Below are 8,296 nucleotides of genomic sequence, written 5' to 3' on the forward strand. Positions count from 1 at the left end.
TGGGCAAGCTGCATAGTCCCAAGAAGCCCAGTTGCCCCCTGGCTGGCAGTTGCAGACAGGAAAGGGGCTGACTTGTGCAGCTGTGGCAAGCTGAGCAGGCCCTAGCCAGCTGGAGAGGACTAGCCTCCTCCGAGTTCCATCTCATCGAGAAGCTCGGAGGGTGGTGACTAGAAATAGGGCCTTTTCAGTTGTGGCTCCCGAACTATGGAATGGTCTGCCTGATGAGGTGCACCTGGCGCCGGCGCTGCTATCTTTTCGGCGCCAGGTGAAAACCTTTTTATACTCCCAGGCATTTTAAAGTGTATTACAGTATTTTAGCATTATTTTGTATTTTGACGTTGTTTGGTTCTTGTATTGTTTGTCTGTTTTTGGTTTTTGATTCATTGTACTTATTGTATTTATATATTGTACTTGTTTTTATTTTATGTACATCGCCCAGAGAGCCTTCGGGCTTAGGGCGGTATATAAATTAAATTAAATAAATAAATTAAATTAAATAGCCTCAGAAGGAGGCAATGGGAAACCCCCTCTGAATATCCCTTACCATGAAATCCCTATTCATAGGGTCGCCATAAGTCAGGATCAACTTGAAGGCAGTGCATTTTTGTGTGTAGATGCACCAGTCAACACACTAGAAGAGAGACATCAAGTGGATTCAAGTAGTAATTACAACATATATGTGTGAGCTGCAGGCCATATACCAATGCAATGCCACTAAATAGATTAATCCTGTCCATTGCTCTGATATCCAAGTGTGAAAAGTTGATCAGGTTTGTGGTCAGTACTACACTCTCAAATCAATACAGAGGGTTTCTATTAATCTCTGGCTTTGCTTGAAAGAGCTACCAGCAATGGAAAAGAAATGTGGAGGAATGGATTAGAATAGGATCAATCTGAGGGTTGGGATTCTTGAATTTTGTCCCCAGCTTCTGGTTGGGATCTGGACTATTATCCTCTAAGTAATACCTTGCACTACATTAATGTATATAGGTGATAATTATTGACAAAATAAAACTGCTGAATGTTTTTAACTCTCAAGACCACTAAAAACAATACAACTAGACAACTGGGGGGGGGAGCAAAATGAGGTTTGGGCAATTGCAGAAGGTAAGGGCTGATGATGACTATTCTAAAAATTGGGACCCACCCCCTCCAGTCATTCTTTTTATTGTGACTGCATGATGATTTGTGTTCACAATGATATTGGAGCGCTTATGCAAAAGTTTCAGGGTGGATTGCTTCATTTCCAATCAGTGCACGCCCCATAACTTGCTGTTGAAATCCTGTGACTTTTCATACCACAAATGTTCCAGTAATTTTTTTGCCCTGCTTTTGTTGCACTATAGTGTAAGAGTGCTCCTCCAGCTAGCAATAATACAGTAACAATGGGGAAGCATCACAGAACAACTAATAAAGTAGAATGATGTTTTGAGAGTCCACCACTAATGCACTATTATTGTGTCAGTGACACACTGCAGAATGTACCTGATTACCCGCAAACAAAACAAAACCAGTCTGCACTCTCTGGAGGGACCCTCCATTCCCACAATTAGCTTCTGATCAACATAATTTATTATTATTATTCATTAAAAACATTTATGAGTTGCCTTCCTCCATAGCTGGTATAGCTCAATGGGGAGGAGAGCCTGGTTGGGAGTCCAGAGTCTGTGAGTTCAAATCCCTGCTCGTGTCTCCTGGGTGTCAAGGGCCAGCTAAAGATCACCACCACAGTGAGTGGCCCACGGGTTACATGCCCTGCCACGTGTGCAGCTGTGGGCAAGCTGCATAGTCCCAAGGAGCCCAGTTGCCTCCCAGCTGGCAGTTGCGGACAAGGAAGGGGCTGGCTTGTGCAGCTGTGGCAAGCTGAGCAGGCCCTAGCCAGCTGGGGAGGACTAGCCTCAGAGGGAGGCAATGGTAAACCCCCTCTGAACACTGCTTACCATGAAAACCCTATGCATAGGGTAGCCATAAGACGGGATCGACTAGAAGGCAGTCCATTTCCATTTCATCCCCCCCCCCCCCAGAAATCGAGTGCTCAAACTGACATACAACAACTTCTGCAAACAAGTGGTTACGTGAGTGGCTTACTTGCATGAGAAGTGTAAAGTGACAGCTGCAAACTCAGGTAAGATTGCAACAGTTTATTCAGAGTGGACTAGGTCAGTCCTGGGGAGGGAACAGAATACCCCACCCATCCTTAAATAGTCTTGAATTACAGCCTGGAAAAGGTCTTGTTGCCTTGTAATAGGGGCTATACTGCATTTTACCTTACCCACTACAGCAGAAGATGGAAGTAGTACCCAGGAACACAAACATTCAGCGCATTCTAATGCATATTTAGTCATAATTGAAGTCCCATTGAGTGCAAGCAAGCTTGGTATGCAGTATTCAGAGGTGGTTTACCATTGCCATTCTCTGAGGCTGAAAGGCAGTGACTGGCCCAAGGCCACCCAGTGAGCTTCATGGCTATGAACCCTAGTCTCCCAGGTCGTAGTCCAGTACCTAGAAGCTTAATATTTAAGTGAATCAACAGATGAAATGGATGTGGCTCTGTTTTACTGTGAACCTACTTGAAATGGCTTCTGCTTTCTTGCAGACAGATGCAGAATATGCACGATATTAAGTTAGTAAAGTTGGTATGACATATGGCATTTATAATCCTTGACATTTAATTTATTTTAATGAGGCTCCTATAACTGGGGCATTGGGAGGAAGTTCCAAAGCCAGGGAACACCACAGTAATGTTCAGGATGGTGATGAGGCCTCTCAAACTCACAAATGTAGTGGGCTTCTTGCATGTTCATGTCTCACAAAGGTCAGGAGGGATGCATAGATATATAAAATAGTAGCCTTCTATACTGGGATGACTTCATTAAACCACAGTGTTGAAAGAGAGCCAAAGAGCTTAGTACAATGTCTTTTCCCAGAACCAGTTTTCCTCCTTATAAAAAAAAAAAAAAGTCAGCCAGGGGAATTCTGTAACTGAAAGCCTACACACCAAATTATGAACAGTGGGTGTTTCTAAAAAGGTATTATTTTACTGTCCCCCTAGGCATAAGTGACTGTATTAACATTCAGTGTAATCTCTGGCTGTGGGGGTGGGTTATAATCCCATATTTAAAGTTCATCCCTGCCGCTTGGCTCTTCTCCACTTTTCCCCTAACCAGTTGAACCAGCAGAGTCAGTTACTTTAGGGCCTTTTGTCTGCATACAGCCTGTGAGTTATCACTTTCTGTTGTGCCTGCTGTGATATAAACATAAAGAGGTGGCAAGGAGTGGTTAAACAAGTGGAACCTTGTAAGGGCTTTTGTGCCCTAATTGGCCTCCACAGTCACTTACGGACCCACTGTTAAAGACCTTACCCTGGAAGACAATCTTACTCGGCCACGAATGAATGAAATGAATAAACAAGTGGAACCTTGTAAAGGCTTTTGTGCCCCAATTTCAATTAAAACCACTGAAATTGCACTGCACAATACAAGCAACCTTTTAAAAATATATTTTGGTGATAATAGCATAAAGCTCGTTCTGCATGTAACAAATTGTATGCACCTACCTACATTATTATTGTTATTATTGTTATTATTGTTATTATCCTGCCCTTCTTCCCAGTAGGAGCCCAGGGCAGCAAACAGAAACACTAAAAAACCCTCTAAAACGTAATAAAAACAGACTTTAAAATATATTAAAACAAAACATCTCTAAAAACATCTTTTAAAAAAAGCTTTAAAAACATTTTAAAAAGCAGTTCCAATACAGACGCAGACTGGGATAAGGTCTCTACTTAAAAGGCTTGTTGAAAGAGGAAGGTCTTCAGTAGGCGCTGAAAAGATAACAGAGATGGCACCTGTCTAATATTTAAGGGGAGGGAATTCCAAAGGGTAGGTGCCACTACACTAAAGTCCATTATGTTGTATGGAATGGACTTCCTGATAAGATGGTACTGCAGGAGGCCCTCACCTGCAGAGCATAGTGACCGACTAGGTATATAAGGGATAAGACCATCTTTCAGGTAACCTGGTCCCAAGCTGTATAGGGCTTTGTATAGTAAAACTAGAACCTTGAACTGAGCCTGGTAGCTAATAGGCAGCCAGTGCAATCCTTTCAGCAATGAGGTGACATGTTGGCAATACCCTGCCCCAGTGAGCAGTTGCACTGCCACATTTTGCACTAGCTGCAGCTTCCGGACCAACCTCAAGGGCAGCCCCACATAGTGCGCATTACAGTATTCCAGCCTGGAGGTTACCAGTGTATGGACAACAGTGGTCAGCCTATCCCAGTCCAGAAATGGCTGCAGCTGTCTTATCAGCCAAAGCTAGCCACTGAGGTCACCTGGGCCTTTAGTGACAAAGATGGATCCAGGAGCACCCCCAACCTGCTCTTTCAGAGGGAGTACAACCCCATCCAAAGTGGGCAACTGACCAATTATCTGAACTCGGGAACCACCAACCCACAGTGCCTCCGTCTTGCTAGGATTCAAACTCAGATTATTGGCCCTCATTCAGCTCATCAGTGAGTCCAGGCACCGGTTCAGGGCTTGCACTTTCGGATGTTATAGAGAAACAGAGCTGGGTATCATCAGTGTACTGCTGACACCAAATCTCCAGATGACCATTCCCAAAGGCTTCATATAGATGTTAAACAACATTGGGGAGAAGATGGTACCCTGCGGCACCTCATAGCACAACTGCCAGGAGGCTGAAAGACAATAGCCCAATGCTACTCTCTGAAAAAACCCTGGAGATAGGATCGGAACCACTGTGAAACAGTGTCTCCAGTACCCATCTCACCAAGTCAGCCCAGAAGGATACCATGGTCAACAGTATCAAAAGCCGCCAAGAGATCAAGTAAGAATAACAGGGTCACACTCCCCCTGTCCTTCTCCCTATAAAGGTCATCCATCAGGGCGACCAAGACTGATTCAGTCCCATAACCAGGCCTGAACACAGATTGGAATGGGTCAAGATAATCTGTTTCATCCAGAAGTACTTGCAATTGCTGCACCACAACCCTTTCAATCACCTTCCCTAAAAGGGGGGTATTTGTGACTGGGCGGTAGTCACAAACCAATGGGCCCAGGGTGGGCTTTTTCAGGAGCAGTTGGATCATTGCCTCTTTCAGGGGGGCTGGAACCACTCCCTCTCGCAATGATGCATTGACCACATCCTAGATCCACTTGATTAAACCTCCTCGGCAAGCTTTAGTAAGCCAAGAAGGGCAAGGGTCAAGAGGATACGTAGCTGGCCACATTGTTGCAAGCACCTTGTCCATGTCAACAGTTGTCGGAAGGCAGAGCTGGGGTCCCAATCCCGGGGAGCTGGATCCCGGAGAGTTGGGAGAAGAGTATTCGGATGGATGGCAGAGGGAAGGGGGAGGAACTTCCCCCCTTTGGAGCGAAGACGAAACAGAGGAACTGCCAGTGATAAGGTCGCTTAGCAAAGGGGAGCCTGAGCCCTCCCTGGACATTCTCACGCCTCCCCGTCTTTCAGGCTCAGAGCAAGAGGGGAAAGAGGGAGGGCTGCTCACAGCCGAAAAGCGGGGAGGCAGTTTACCATCAGCCCCTCCCCTATCCCCCATCCTGGAATCGGAAACTTCAGAAGAGGAGGGGGTGATGCTTCCCCCCTCACCGTGCACACGCAGACAGCTGAAAAGACAGGAGAGAAGGGGGGGAAGGCGGGCAGTACCTGAGGGGCAGTTAAGGAGGAGCGAAAGATTGCGCGCCCGTTTGGCTCCTTCTTAAAGAACAGGCGGGAAGAAGTCCCTTGCTCTGTCAACTTTCTCCCAATGCCGCAGGACCTGTATCCCTGTATTGCTTCATGAGAAAACGCAGTCTTTGTTTGGACATTACCCTAATAAAACACGAATTAACTACAGCCGTTGGTCTGGTTCCTGAGTCACATCCTGGGCCTGACAACAGTCCACATCAACTGAAACCATTCCCAAGAAGCTGCAGCAGATGTTGCACTGGACACCTCTTTGGGGACTACAGTAGATGTGGATGAGGCATCAAGATTGCTACGGAGGCGAGCAACTTTACCCTCAAAGTGCCTTGCAAACAATTCACAGTGGGGCTCTAAAGGGTCTAAGACTCCATTTCCTGCATTTGATGTCAACAGTTCCCTGACAATGCGGAAAAGCTCCACTGGACAGCTGCTTGAGGATGCAATGGTGGCAGAGAAGTGAGCCATCTTCGTCGCCTCACAGCTGCGCAGTATGCACGGTTACGATGTTTTACTCGTGCCCAATCAGCTTCACAGCACATCTTTCGCCACTTGCAAAAGATATGGAGTTGATGTCAATAGACCCCTGACAATATGGAAAAGCTCCACTGGACAGCTACTTGATAATGTGATGGCGGTAGAGTACATTGGTGGGCCTTCTTCACCACTCTCACCGACACACAGTAGGCACGGTTATGATGTTTTACTCGTTCCTGATCAGCCTTACAGCATGTCTTTCGCCACTTGCACTCTAGCCATTGTCCAGCCTATTTCATTGCCCTTAGTTCACTGGTGTACCAAGGTGCAAACCGGGCTCCACAGAGGCAACCATGTTAAGAGCCCAATGAGCCTCATTGTTCCACAGTGTGACAAGGACTTCAACAGGGCCACCTGCTCTATCTACTGGGAACTCCCCCAGGGCATTCAGGAATCCTGTGGATTCCGTTAGGCTCCAGGGGCAGACCATCTTAATCTGTCCACCACCCCTGCAGAGGAGGATCAGAGCCGTAAGTCTAAACTTCATCAGGAAGTGGTCTGACCATGACAATGGGGTGACATCCACCCCCCCATCTCCAAAACACCCCTTCCTTCATCTGGAGCAAAAACCAAGTTGAGGGTGTGCCCTGCCCTATGTGTTGGGCCAGTGACAACTTGAGACAGCCCTATGGTTGCCATGGGGGCCATGAAGTCCTGAGCCAGAACACTAGAGGCAGCCTCAGCAGCAACACTGAAATCACCCAGGACTATTTTTCTGGGCTCCTCGAAAATCGCAGCCGAGATGGCCTCTATCAGCTTGGTCAGAGAAGCTGCAACAGCAACCCCAGTTTACTGTCTCCTCAGCCCAACACCAGGTACAGGCCCTCACAGCCAGCTCCAAGACAGAATGGTTTCCCGGTGAAAGAGATGGAAGTTCGGTAGACCACAGCAACCCCTCCCGCCTGTCTCTGCAGCCTGTGCTGGTGTTGCACCAAGTATCCAGGTGGGCAAAGCTATAAACTCCTCCCTGCTCACTCACCCAGGTCTCGGTAATGCACACCAAATCGACACCAAATCATGGATAAGTGTGGTCATAGCCACCCCTTTACCAAGATGTCCTGAGATTCTATATGGGTGGATTGTACCTTATTCATGAAATCAGTAAAATCCCGTATAAAAGATGGAATGCCTGGTATAAAGGGTTTCAAAAAATAGTCAACAAACAACGACAAAGGTTCTAAAATAGAATTGCAACCAGAAGCAATAGGTCGACCAGGAGGAGGTGTTTTTCCTTTGTGGATTGTAGGCAGAGTATAACTTGGTAACTATGGATGTGAGATCACTTTATACCAACATACCTCAGGAACAAGCAATACATATTATCCAGTATACATTAGATAAAAGGATAGATAGACATCCTCCCACACATTTTCTTTGCACATTCGCAGAAATAGCCATGTCTAAGAATTGTTTTAAATCTGGCAATTCTTTTTATATGCAGATTAAAGGAGTGTCTATGGAATGTCCCATGGCCCCAGAAATAGCCAATTTGTACATGGGATCCTTTGAAAAAGTTATTACTGCAGCCTCAAATCCTTTTTCTGAACAGCTTGTATGTTGCTGGAGATTCATAGATGATGTGTTTCTAATTTGCAGGGGAGCAGTTGAACATCTGTGTGACTTTTTTGAATGGATAAACTGCAGGAGTGTTAACATCCAGTTTGATTTCCATTACAGTATAGAAGAAATTAATTTTCTGGATTTGTTAATTAGGAAACAAGGTGATCATTTGTGTACTACTATATACAGGAAACCCACAGATAGAAACACCTATCTAAGGTTTGACAGCTCTCACCCCAAACCACTAACTTACCCTACAGTCAGTTTCTAAGGATTAAATGTAGTTATTCTTCTGAAAAGGATTCTATACAATCCCAGATTTTGGAAAAACATCTATTCGAGAGGGGTTATCCAAACAATATAGTAGAGGATAACTTTAGGAAAGTTTCCCTTAAAAAAGCACAGACCTGTAACTTTAGAAAAGTTTCCCTTAAAAAACACATCAGACAGCTTCTGATCGCTTAAATTGCAATTTGACC

This window comes from Rhineura floridana, chromosome 3 (genome assembly GCF_030035675.1).
Source record: "Rhineura floridana isolate rRhiFlo1 chromosome 3, rRhiFlo1.hap2, whole genome shotgun sequence".
In the NCBI taxonomy this organism is placed as follows: domain Eukaryota; kingdom Metazoa; phylum Chordata; class Lepidosauria; order Squamata; family Rhineuridae; genus Rhineura; species Rhineura floridana.